Source organism: Mauremys mutica, chromosome 15 (assembly GCF_020497125.1).
Source record: "Mauremys mutica isolate MM-2020 ecotype Southern chromosome 15, ASM2049712v1, whole genome shotgun sequence".
In the NCBI taxonomy this organism is placed as follows: domain Eukaryota; kingdom Metazoa; phylum Chordata; order Testudines; family Geoemydidae; genus Mauremys; species Mauremys mutica.
Genome location: NC_059086.1, coordinates 31,627,729 through 31,636,384, shown reverse-complemented (window position 1 = coordinate 31,636,384; position 8,656 = coordinate 31,627,729).

Sequence of the window (8,656 nt, the reverse complement as noted above, 5' to 3'; positions counted from 1 at the left end):
CTGAGCTCCCCCCTTTGATCCGTTCCACGTACAGATCCCCCACCCCCGACACATCCCATATTGCTTAGAGACCAAACCTGACCCCCATGTTCCCTCCCCGCCCTGCTCCATTGCCTGCGGACACCACCCTCCCCTCAGCAGGGCGGGAGCACCCCCCATGCCAAGGGCAATCTGGGGTTCCTACTCTGTCTGCCCCCACCTGGCACCAATGAAAGTGCCAGATCGGGTCCCCCATCCCGCCCCCCTCACGGGGATTGTCATTGATTCACTTCGCTCCCTGTTTTGGGGGGTGATTTTCCCTCCCCCCACTGCGGCCCTGAGCCGCCAGGCCTGTATGTGTGCGTGAGTGCAAGGGGCTGTACGCGGCGGCGTGGCCGGGACGTCCCTTTTTATTCAGTGTAACAAACTCTCTTCTCCACTGTGCCTGTTCTTTCATGCCCTCTCTCTCTATGTTTAAAAAAAAAAGAGAAAAGAAAAAAAATCTACAAAAAAAATCAATTTATTAATAGAATTTAAATTAAAAAAAAGAAGAAAATTTGGAATAAATCAAGGCCTGTGTCTCATTTAATTATCAAAATCTTTCGTTTCCCTTGGGCCCAAAAACAGCTGCCTCTGGGGTAGGGCGGGGGGCAGGGGCTGGTCATACAGGAACCCCTCGCCCGGTGAGGAAATGCGACCACTTCTGGGGTGGGGGGGCTCTATACAGGAACCCGTCGCATGGGGCTGAGATGTGGCCCCTCTGGGGTGGGGCACGGGGGCTGTTTATACACGGATCCCTCACCCGGTGCTAGACATGGCCCCTCTGGGGCAGGAGCTGTTAAGATGGGGACGTGGCACTGAGATGTGGCCCCTCTGGGGTTGGGGGCAGGGCTGTTTTTACAGGGACCCCGCGCCTGGCACAGAGAGGGCCCATGGATGTGATCTCATGCAAAGCCAGCGCAATACCGGGCTAGATGGGCACATTGGTTCGATCCTCTGTCCTTAAGGGGGGCTATCAGCCCTTCCTCCCCTTGTGGGGCCAGAGGAGCAGGGGGGAGAGAGGCCCATTGAAAGTAGGGTGACCAGACAGCAAGTGTGAAAAATCGGGACAGGGTGGGGGGTAATAGGAACCTATATAAGAAAAAGACCCTAAAATCGGGACATCTGGTCACCCTAAGTGAAAGGGGCTGGAGCGAAGATTAACTGAGGCTGTGAACACGCAGGGCACGGCTAGGCCCAGACCATCTTGGGCTCATCTGGGCAGGGGCGGCTCTAGTGATTTCGCCGCCCCAAGCACGGCGGCACGCCGCGGGGGGCGCTCTGCCGGTCGCCAGTCCCGCGGCTCCGGTGGACCTCCCGCAGACGTGCCTGAGGATGCTCCACCGAAGCCGCGGGACCAGCAGACCCTCCACAGGCACGCCTGCGGGAGGTCCACCGGAGCTGCCTGCCGCCCTCCCGGCGACTGGCAGAGCGCCCCCCGCGGCATGCCGCCCCAAGCACACGCTTGCCGTGCTGGGGCCTGGAGCCGCCCCTGCATCTGGGGGGCTGGATAGAGTTGGGGGTGCAAAGGACACACCTGGGAGTGGGTTGGACGGGAGAGGACACCACTGGAGAGGTTGGCCAGAGGTGGGTGGACGAGGGGGTAAATACACAGGTAAATCTGCCCCACACCAATGCCAAAGCAGATAATACACAGCTGCATCCTCCAAGCACAGACCCGGGCCGGAGGCAGCAGAGGGCAGCGGATCAGATGCTCACATAGGAGTCAGGACACCCCAGCTCTGCCACTGATCTGCTAGGTGACCCTGGCTGTGTCACTGCTCCCTCTGTGCCTCAGTTTCCCCCTCACGGAGCTTTGTAGGAAGGAAAAGCCGGACAAAATACCACATTTATTAGTAACACGTATTAATTAACACTGTATCATATGCATATGATATATTACACACACACACACACACACACACACACACACACCCCGTTTTGTTGTTGTTACCACTTAGTTGCTCCTCCTAACTGCACTGGCCAGGTGAGTTAGATGGGGGAGGGGTGGAGCCGGGCTTCTGCCGATCCGGATCGATGCTCCCATGTTCCGGGGTCCTGTGCAAGACCCCTCCCATTTATAGCAGCTTCCCTCTCATGCAGATCTGTACCAAGATTCAAAATCTGTGTCTGTGTCCCTTGGTCCTTTGTGCTGCTTCCTTCTGGGTGTTGTCCCAATGCTGCAAAGAGGCTGTTTCCAAAAGAAGGTGCTGGCTTCTAACCCCCAGGCCATCAGTATGTCTGATCTTCTTTAATGAGCCCCCTCGACACGTTTTATTGTCCTTGGGTCTGGCTTCCAGCCCCTCTCCAAGGGTTGCAACTGTCTGGAGGTGCTGCCTCACCCCCTGTTCATTCAAGAGGGCAATTGATTAAGGGAGTTGGGGGGGGGGAAGATCTTATTCTACTCCTAGCAAAAAGACATTTTTCTTCTACTTTAACTATCCCTAGGGGCTGTAACATTATACCAAGGCTTAACACAAAGTTTTCTAGAAGTTTTTCTACATAAGGATCTGATACAAAGTTCCTATATCAAAGGACTTGATACAAAGTTGTATGAAAATAGCTTAATACAGGGCTATACAAAGAGGCCAAATACAGAATCATATGAAAGTTATGTAAAGATGCTTAATACAGAGATTTAGCTACACTACGACCTGTTCAAACAGGCTTTGCTGCTGACGTTTGAACTGACCCCCGAGGCGAACAGAAAGTGATTCCGGGGTGTACGCAAGACCTCAGGGGCCACTTACAAGGAGGTTGCCAACCTGCTGGGGGGAATATCTCTGCAAGTGGGGGAAGGGCACAGGGGCCACCACCGCAGAGGACGTGTATAACCTGGCGGGGTTGGAGCGGCTGTTTGACATCTGCCCCCCGGACCTTAAGATGTGGTGACCGGAAGCCCAAAGATTTGTGCAGTGCAGGTGCACTGGCAGATCAGTTTGTGGCCAGCAGATGGGGGGCTAAGGAGGGACCCAAAGAGGTCGGGGTGCACGATCACCTGCCTACCGAGGTGCTAATGGATAATGGCTTGGAGAACTGGCCGGATGGCACTCAGAGCGCCCTGGTCCTTATCCGGAGCCGGAGCCAGAGCCAGAGCCAGTGAGGGATGCGGGATCTCCCAAGGCGGGGGACTGAAGCACCGAGGGTGGGCTCGACAGGGCTGGGCCGCAGCCTCCATCCCAAGGTGGGGAACCAGGCCCCACCAGCCAGGGCTGTATCCTCAAACCCAGCGGCTGAATTCCAGATGGAGCTGCAGGAGGATCCCTCCTTGGAGAAGCTGAGGGCCCTGGCTGGCCACGGCAGTGCAGGGTCCCAGGGGGAGGACCGCCGGGAGCGATTCCTGTGGGAGAAGGGATTCCTGTACCGGGAATGGGCTGGATCCTTGGAAAGCCAGGAGGCAGTTGGTGGTTCCCCAGAGGTACCGCCGCAAACTGTTGTACTTGGGCCACGATATCCCCCGTTCGGGGCATCAGGGCATCCGGCGCACCGGGCAGAGGCTGCTGCAGGACTTTTACTGCAGTATGGCAGGTCCTGGGACTCCTGCCAGAGGGCGTGGAAGGCCCGGGATAAGTGTAAAGCCCTGCTGAGACCTTTGCCCATCACAGAGGAGCCTTTCCAGAAGGTGGCCCTGGACATAGTGGGGCCCCTCAGCAGGGTGACCCGGGCAGGGAAGAAATACATCCTGGTGGTGGTAGATTTCGCTACACGCTACCCGGAGGCGGTGGCCTTGTCCTCTATTGAGGCAGACACCGTGGCAGACGCGCTGCTGACCATTTTCAGCAGAGTGGGGTTCCCCAAGGAGATCCTTACGGACCAGGGGTCTAACGTCATGTCAACCCGTCCCTGCTCCAGTGCTTGTGGGAGACGTGTGGGGTTTGACACACCTGGGCCTCAGCCTGCCACCCTCAGTCCAACGGGCTGGTGGAGAGGTTCAATGGGACCCTAAAGAGGATGCTGAAAACCTTTATGGAGCAGCACCCACAGGACTGGGGCAAGTATTTACCCCACCTGCTGTTCGCATACAGGGAAGTGCCCCAGGAATCCACAGGGTTTTCCCCTTTTGAGCTGCTGTATGGGAGGAAGGTGATGGGACCCCTGGACTTGATGAGGGCCGAGTGGGAGGGAAAGGCCTCTCCCAACGGGGAATCAGTGGTGGAGCATGTCCTGGCTTTCCAGGAAAAGCTCATGGAGCTCATGGGCTTGGCCTGGGGAAACCTAGCCAGGGCCCAGAGGAAGCAGAAGGTCTGGTATGACCGCTCAGCACGTGCCTGCTCCTATGCTACCGGGGACCAGGTGATGCTCCTCATCCCCGTGAGGAAGAACAAGCCGCAAGCTGCCTGGAACGGCCCCTTCAAGGTCATCAGACAGGTAAACGAGGTGAACTATGTGGTGGAACTGTCCAGCTGGGCAAACAGCCACCGGGTGCATCATGTCAACATGATGAAACCGCACTGGGACAGGGAGAAGTTGGTGCTGGCTGGGTGTGGGCAGTGGGAGGAGAAGGGAGAGGATCCCCTGGTGGGACTCCTCCCTGAGGCTGGGGCTGACCCCTCGCTGGAATCAATTCCCCTCTCTGACCAGCTAACCCCTGCCCAGCAGGTAGAGATCAGAGAGGTGCTGCATTCACACGGGCAGCTGTTCTCCAACCGGCCTGGGCTGTCCACTGGGTGGAGATGGGAACCAACCCTCCCATCAGGTGTTCCCCATTCAGGGTCACTGGGAAAACAGCCCAGGACCTGGAGAGAGAGGTCAGAGACATGCTGGCTTTAGGGGTGATCCAGCCGCCCTCCAGCCCCTGGGCCTCACCTGTGGTGCTGATCCCCAAGAAGGACGGATCGATCCGGTTCTGTGTGGACTATCGGAAGCTCACTGGCATCACCGTGTCCGATGCCTACCCCATGCCTAGGACCGATGAGATCCTAGACAAGTTGGGGGGCGCCCGGTACCTCACTACCATGGAGCTTACCAAAGGCTACTGCCAGGTGCCTTTGGACCCAGGGGCCAGGGTGAAGTCTGCCTTCACCACCCCAACAACTGTCTTCAAGTTCCTGGTCCTGCTTTTCAGCCTCAAGGGGGCACCTGCCACCTTCCAGCGCCTGGTGGATCAGTTGCTATGGGGGATAGAGGACTTTGTTCTATCGCAGGGGTCCTCAACGCGGTGCCCGTGGGCCCCATGGTGCCCACCGGGGCATCTATCTGCGCCCGCGTACTGGCCCGAGGACAAGCATCCGCCGAAATGTCGCCGAAAAGTGGCAATGTCAAGAGGCGTCGCCGCTGAAATGCCGCTGATTTTCGGCGTAATTTCAGCGGCGACGCCTCTTGATGTTGCCGCTTCTCGGCAGCATTTCAGCGGATGCTTGTCCACCGGCCACGGTCCTCAATGGCTCGTCGTCCGGCGCCTGCCAGACGAAAAAGGTTGGGGACCATTGCTCTATCGTATACGATATCTGTGTCTTTAGCCAGACCTGGGAGGAACATGTGTCCCAGGTGAAGAGGGGGCTGGGTCATCTCCAGGATGCAGGACTGACCATAAAAGCTGAAAAATGCAAGGTGGGGATGGCGGAGGTTTCATACCTGGGCCACAAGATGGGGGGCGGCCAGCTGAAGCCGGAGCCGGCCAAGGTGGAGGCGATCCAGGACTGGCCCGCTCCCCAGCCTAAGAAGCAGGTCCAGGCTTTCATTGGGATGGCAGGGTACTACCGGAGATTTGTGTCCCACTTTAGCTCCCTGGCAGCTCCCCTCACGGAGCTGTGTAGGAAGGAAAAGCCGGACAAGGTGCTCTGGACCGAGCAGTGCCAGAGGGCTCTCTGTGCGCTGAAGGGGGCACTTATCCAGGGCCTGGTGCTGGTAAACCCGGATTTTAACAAACCCTTCCTGGTGTTCACCGATGCCTCGGACACAGGGCTGGGGGCGGTGCTGATGCAAACTGATACTAAGGGGGAGAGACACCCCATCGTGTACCTGATCAGGAAGCTGCTGCCCCGGAAGCAGCACTACGCGGCCATAGAGAAGGGAGGCCTGGCCATGGAGTGGGCCCTCAAAAAACTGCAGCCGTATCTATTTGGGCAGCGCTTCACCATGTACACTGACCATTCACCCCTGATGTGGCTGCATCAAATGAAAGGGGCTAATGCCAAGCTGCTGAGATGGAGCCTGTTCCTCCAGGGGTATGACATGGAGGTGGTCCATGTGAGGGGGGGGGGTGCCAACGTTATAGCTGATGCTTTATCACGGGGAGGGGGCCCTGAACTTCCCCAGGTCACTGGCTAAGTGACGCTGCTCCGTTCAGCCTCGAAGCGGGGAGAGATGTGATGAAGTGGGGGGTTCTCTTGTGTTTTCCTTGTTTTTCCAGTGGGTTGCATGCAGAGGGAGTGGGACTCAGTGTCCCTGGGTGTCACTGGTTTAACGAGGGGAGGGGAGAGGGAGTTTGTTGGTACCGAGGACCGGAGAGGGAACTTGGGACCCGGCCAATGGCCTGGAGAATGGAGACCTGTGACTGGTGTCTTGGTGACCTGGTGACCCAGAGGCCCGGCTCAGGAGTCACAGCCCATTCTGGCCAGTGGATGGACAATTGGCTGTGAAGAGAGGACCCTGGTGACCTGACCAGCCGGTTCCAGCGAGAGGGGGACAGAGGATAGAAGAGAGGAGAGGAGGCCCAGGTGACCCTGTTTACCTGGAGAGAAGACAATGGACAGAGGCCGGGCTTGGGGGCCGGGGATCTCAGATGCCCAGCTGGGAAGCAGGGGGGCTCAGGGCTGGAGAGGGGGAGCAGGCAGAGCCCACCTGGATACAGGGGAGACTGGGATGTGCTGGGCTGAGGGAGGCCAGGCCTGAGGCCCTGAGAGTTTCCTGTGCTGGGTTCACCGCTCAATAAACCCTCCTGTTTTACGCTGGCTGAGAGTCGCTCCGGGCTAGAGAACAGGGGGCATCAACCCCTTCGGGGGGTGAGGCCCAGGGGGTCCAGAGCAAGTGGACTCCCTGAGGGGGCCCACGGCAGAGACGGACGTGCTAAGGCTCAGAGAGGTGCAGCTCCAGGAGGTGGAGGGGCCTGACCCCGAGAGAGAGTGGACCCCCGAGAAGGGCTGTCGCACTGAAAGGGGCACCCCCCACGGACCGCACAGGGCCAAGAGTGGGCACGATCTGTGAGTCCGTGACACCCTCATTTGTTTCTTTCGACTGTAAGCTTCAGGGTAGGGAGCGCCTCACTCTGTGTCTGGGCAGCACGACAGGGGCCTCGATCCCAGCGACTCTGCATGGACAGCACTTGACTGTGGGGGTGTGAGTCTCAGTGGGGATTATGGGAATCGTGGGGGGCTCTGGGACAGTTGTGGGCTCAGTGGGGGGTATAGGAGAGTTGTGAGGTTCAGTGGGGAGCTACGGGACAGTTGTGGGGCTCAGCAGAGACTATGGCATGGCTAGGGGGCTATAGGGCTCAGTCAGGAACTATGGGGTGGCTAAAGGGAATTTATGGGATTCAGCTGAGGCTATGGGGGGCTGTGGGGTGTCTGGAGTTGGTGGGATGTGTGGGGTAGTTGGGGACTATGAGGTGGCTAAAGGCAAGTTATGGGGCTCAGTTGGGGCTATGGGGCTGTAGTGGGACATGGGGTGTGGGATGTCTGGGGTAGTGGGGAGCACAGGGGGGTCTATGGGGCTCTGGAGTGGCAGTGGGGCTCAATGGGGGACAGTGGGGGATGATGGGGTGGCTACAGGCAAGTTATGGGGCTCAGTTGGATCTGTGGGGGTTATGGGATGTCTGGGATAGTGGGGAGAACAGTGGTGGGGGGCAATGGGGTGACAGTGGGGCTCAATAGGAAGCCATGGGGGGACTATGGGGTGGCTACAGGGAAGTTGTGGGGCTAGGGCTGTCATCCCTCCAGGATTGTTCCGGACTCTCCAGGAATTGAAAATTATGGCACATGATGAAACCTCCAGGAATTAGTAACCCTCGGGGTGCGGGGGCATGGGGAGCTCAGTAGTGGGAATGGGGGGCTATGGGTCAGGGGTGGGAATGGGGGCTGAGGGTCACTGGGGAGCTCAATGGTAGTTATAGGGGCTGGGGGGAGCTCAGTGAGTGAGGCTGGGGGCCACTGGGGAGCTCAGTGGTGGGAATGGGGAGCTATGGGGCAGGGGTGGCAATGGGGGCTGGGGGTCACTGGAGAGCTCAGTGGTGGGAATAGGGGGCTATGGGGCAGGGATGGCAATGGGGGCTGGGGGTCACTGGGGAGCTCAGTGGTGGCAATGGGGGCTGGAAGTCACTGAAGAGCTCAGTGGTGGGAATGGGGGGGCTATGGGGCAGGGGTGGCAATGGGGGCTGGGGGTCACTGGGGAGCTCAGTGGTGGCAATGGGGGGGCTATGGGGCAGGGGGCGCAATGGGGGCTGGGGGTCACTGGGGAGCTCAGTGCTGGTCATAGGGGCTGGGGGCAGCTCAGTGAGTGAGGCTGGGGGGTCACTGGGGAGCTCAGGGTAGTTATGGGGTGTGTGGGGCAGGGCTGGCACTGGGTGTGGTCATGGGGGACTGGGGGGGCTATGGGGAGCAGTGTGGGGCGGGGTGGCGCTGGGGGTCTCGCTGGAAGGGGCTGTAGCGCTGCAGGGCCGTTGTGGGGCACAAAGGGGACTTATGGGGCTGGCAATGACTGC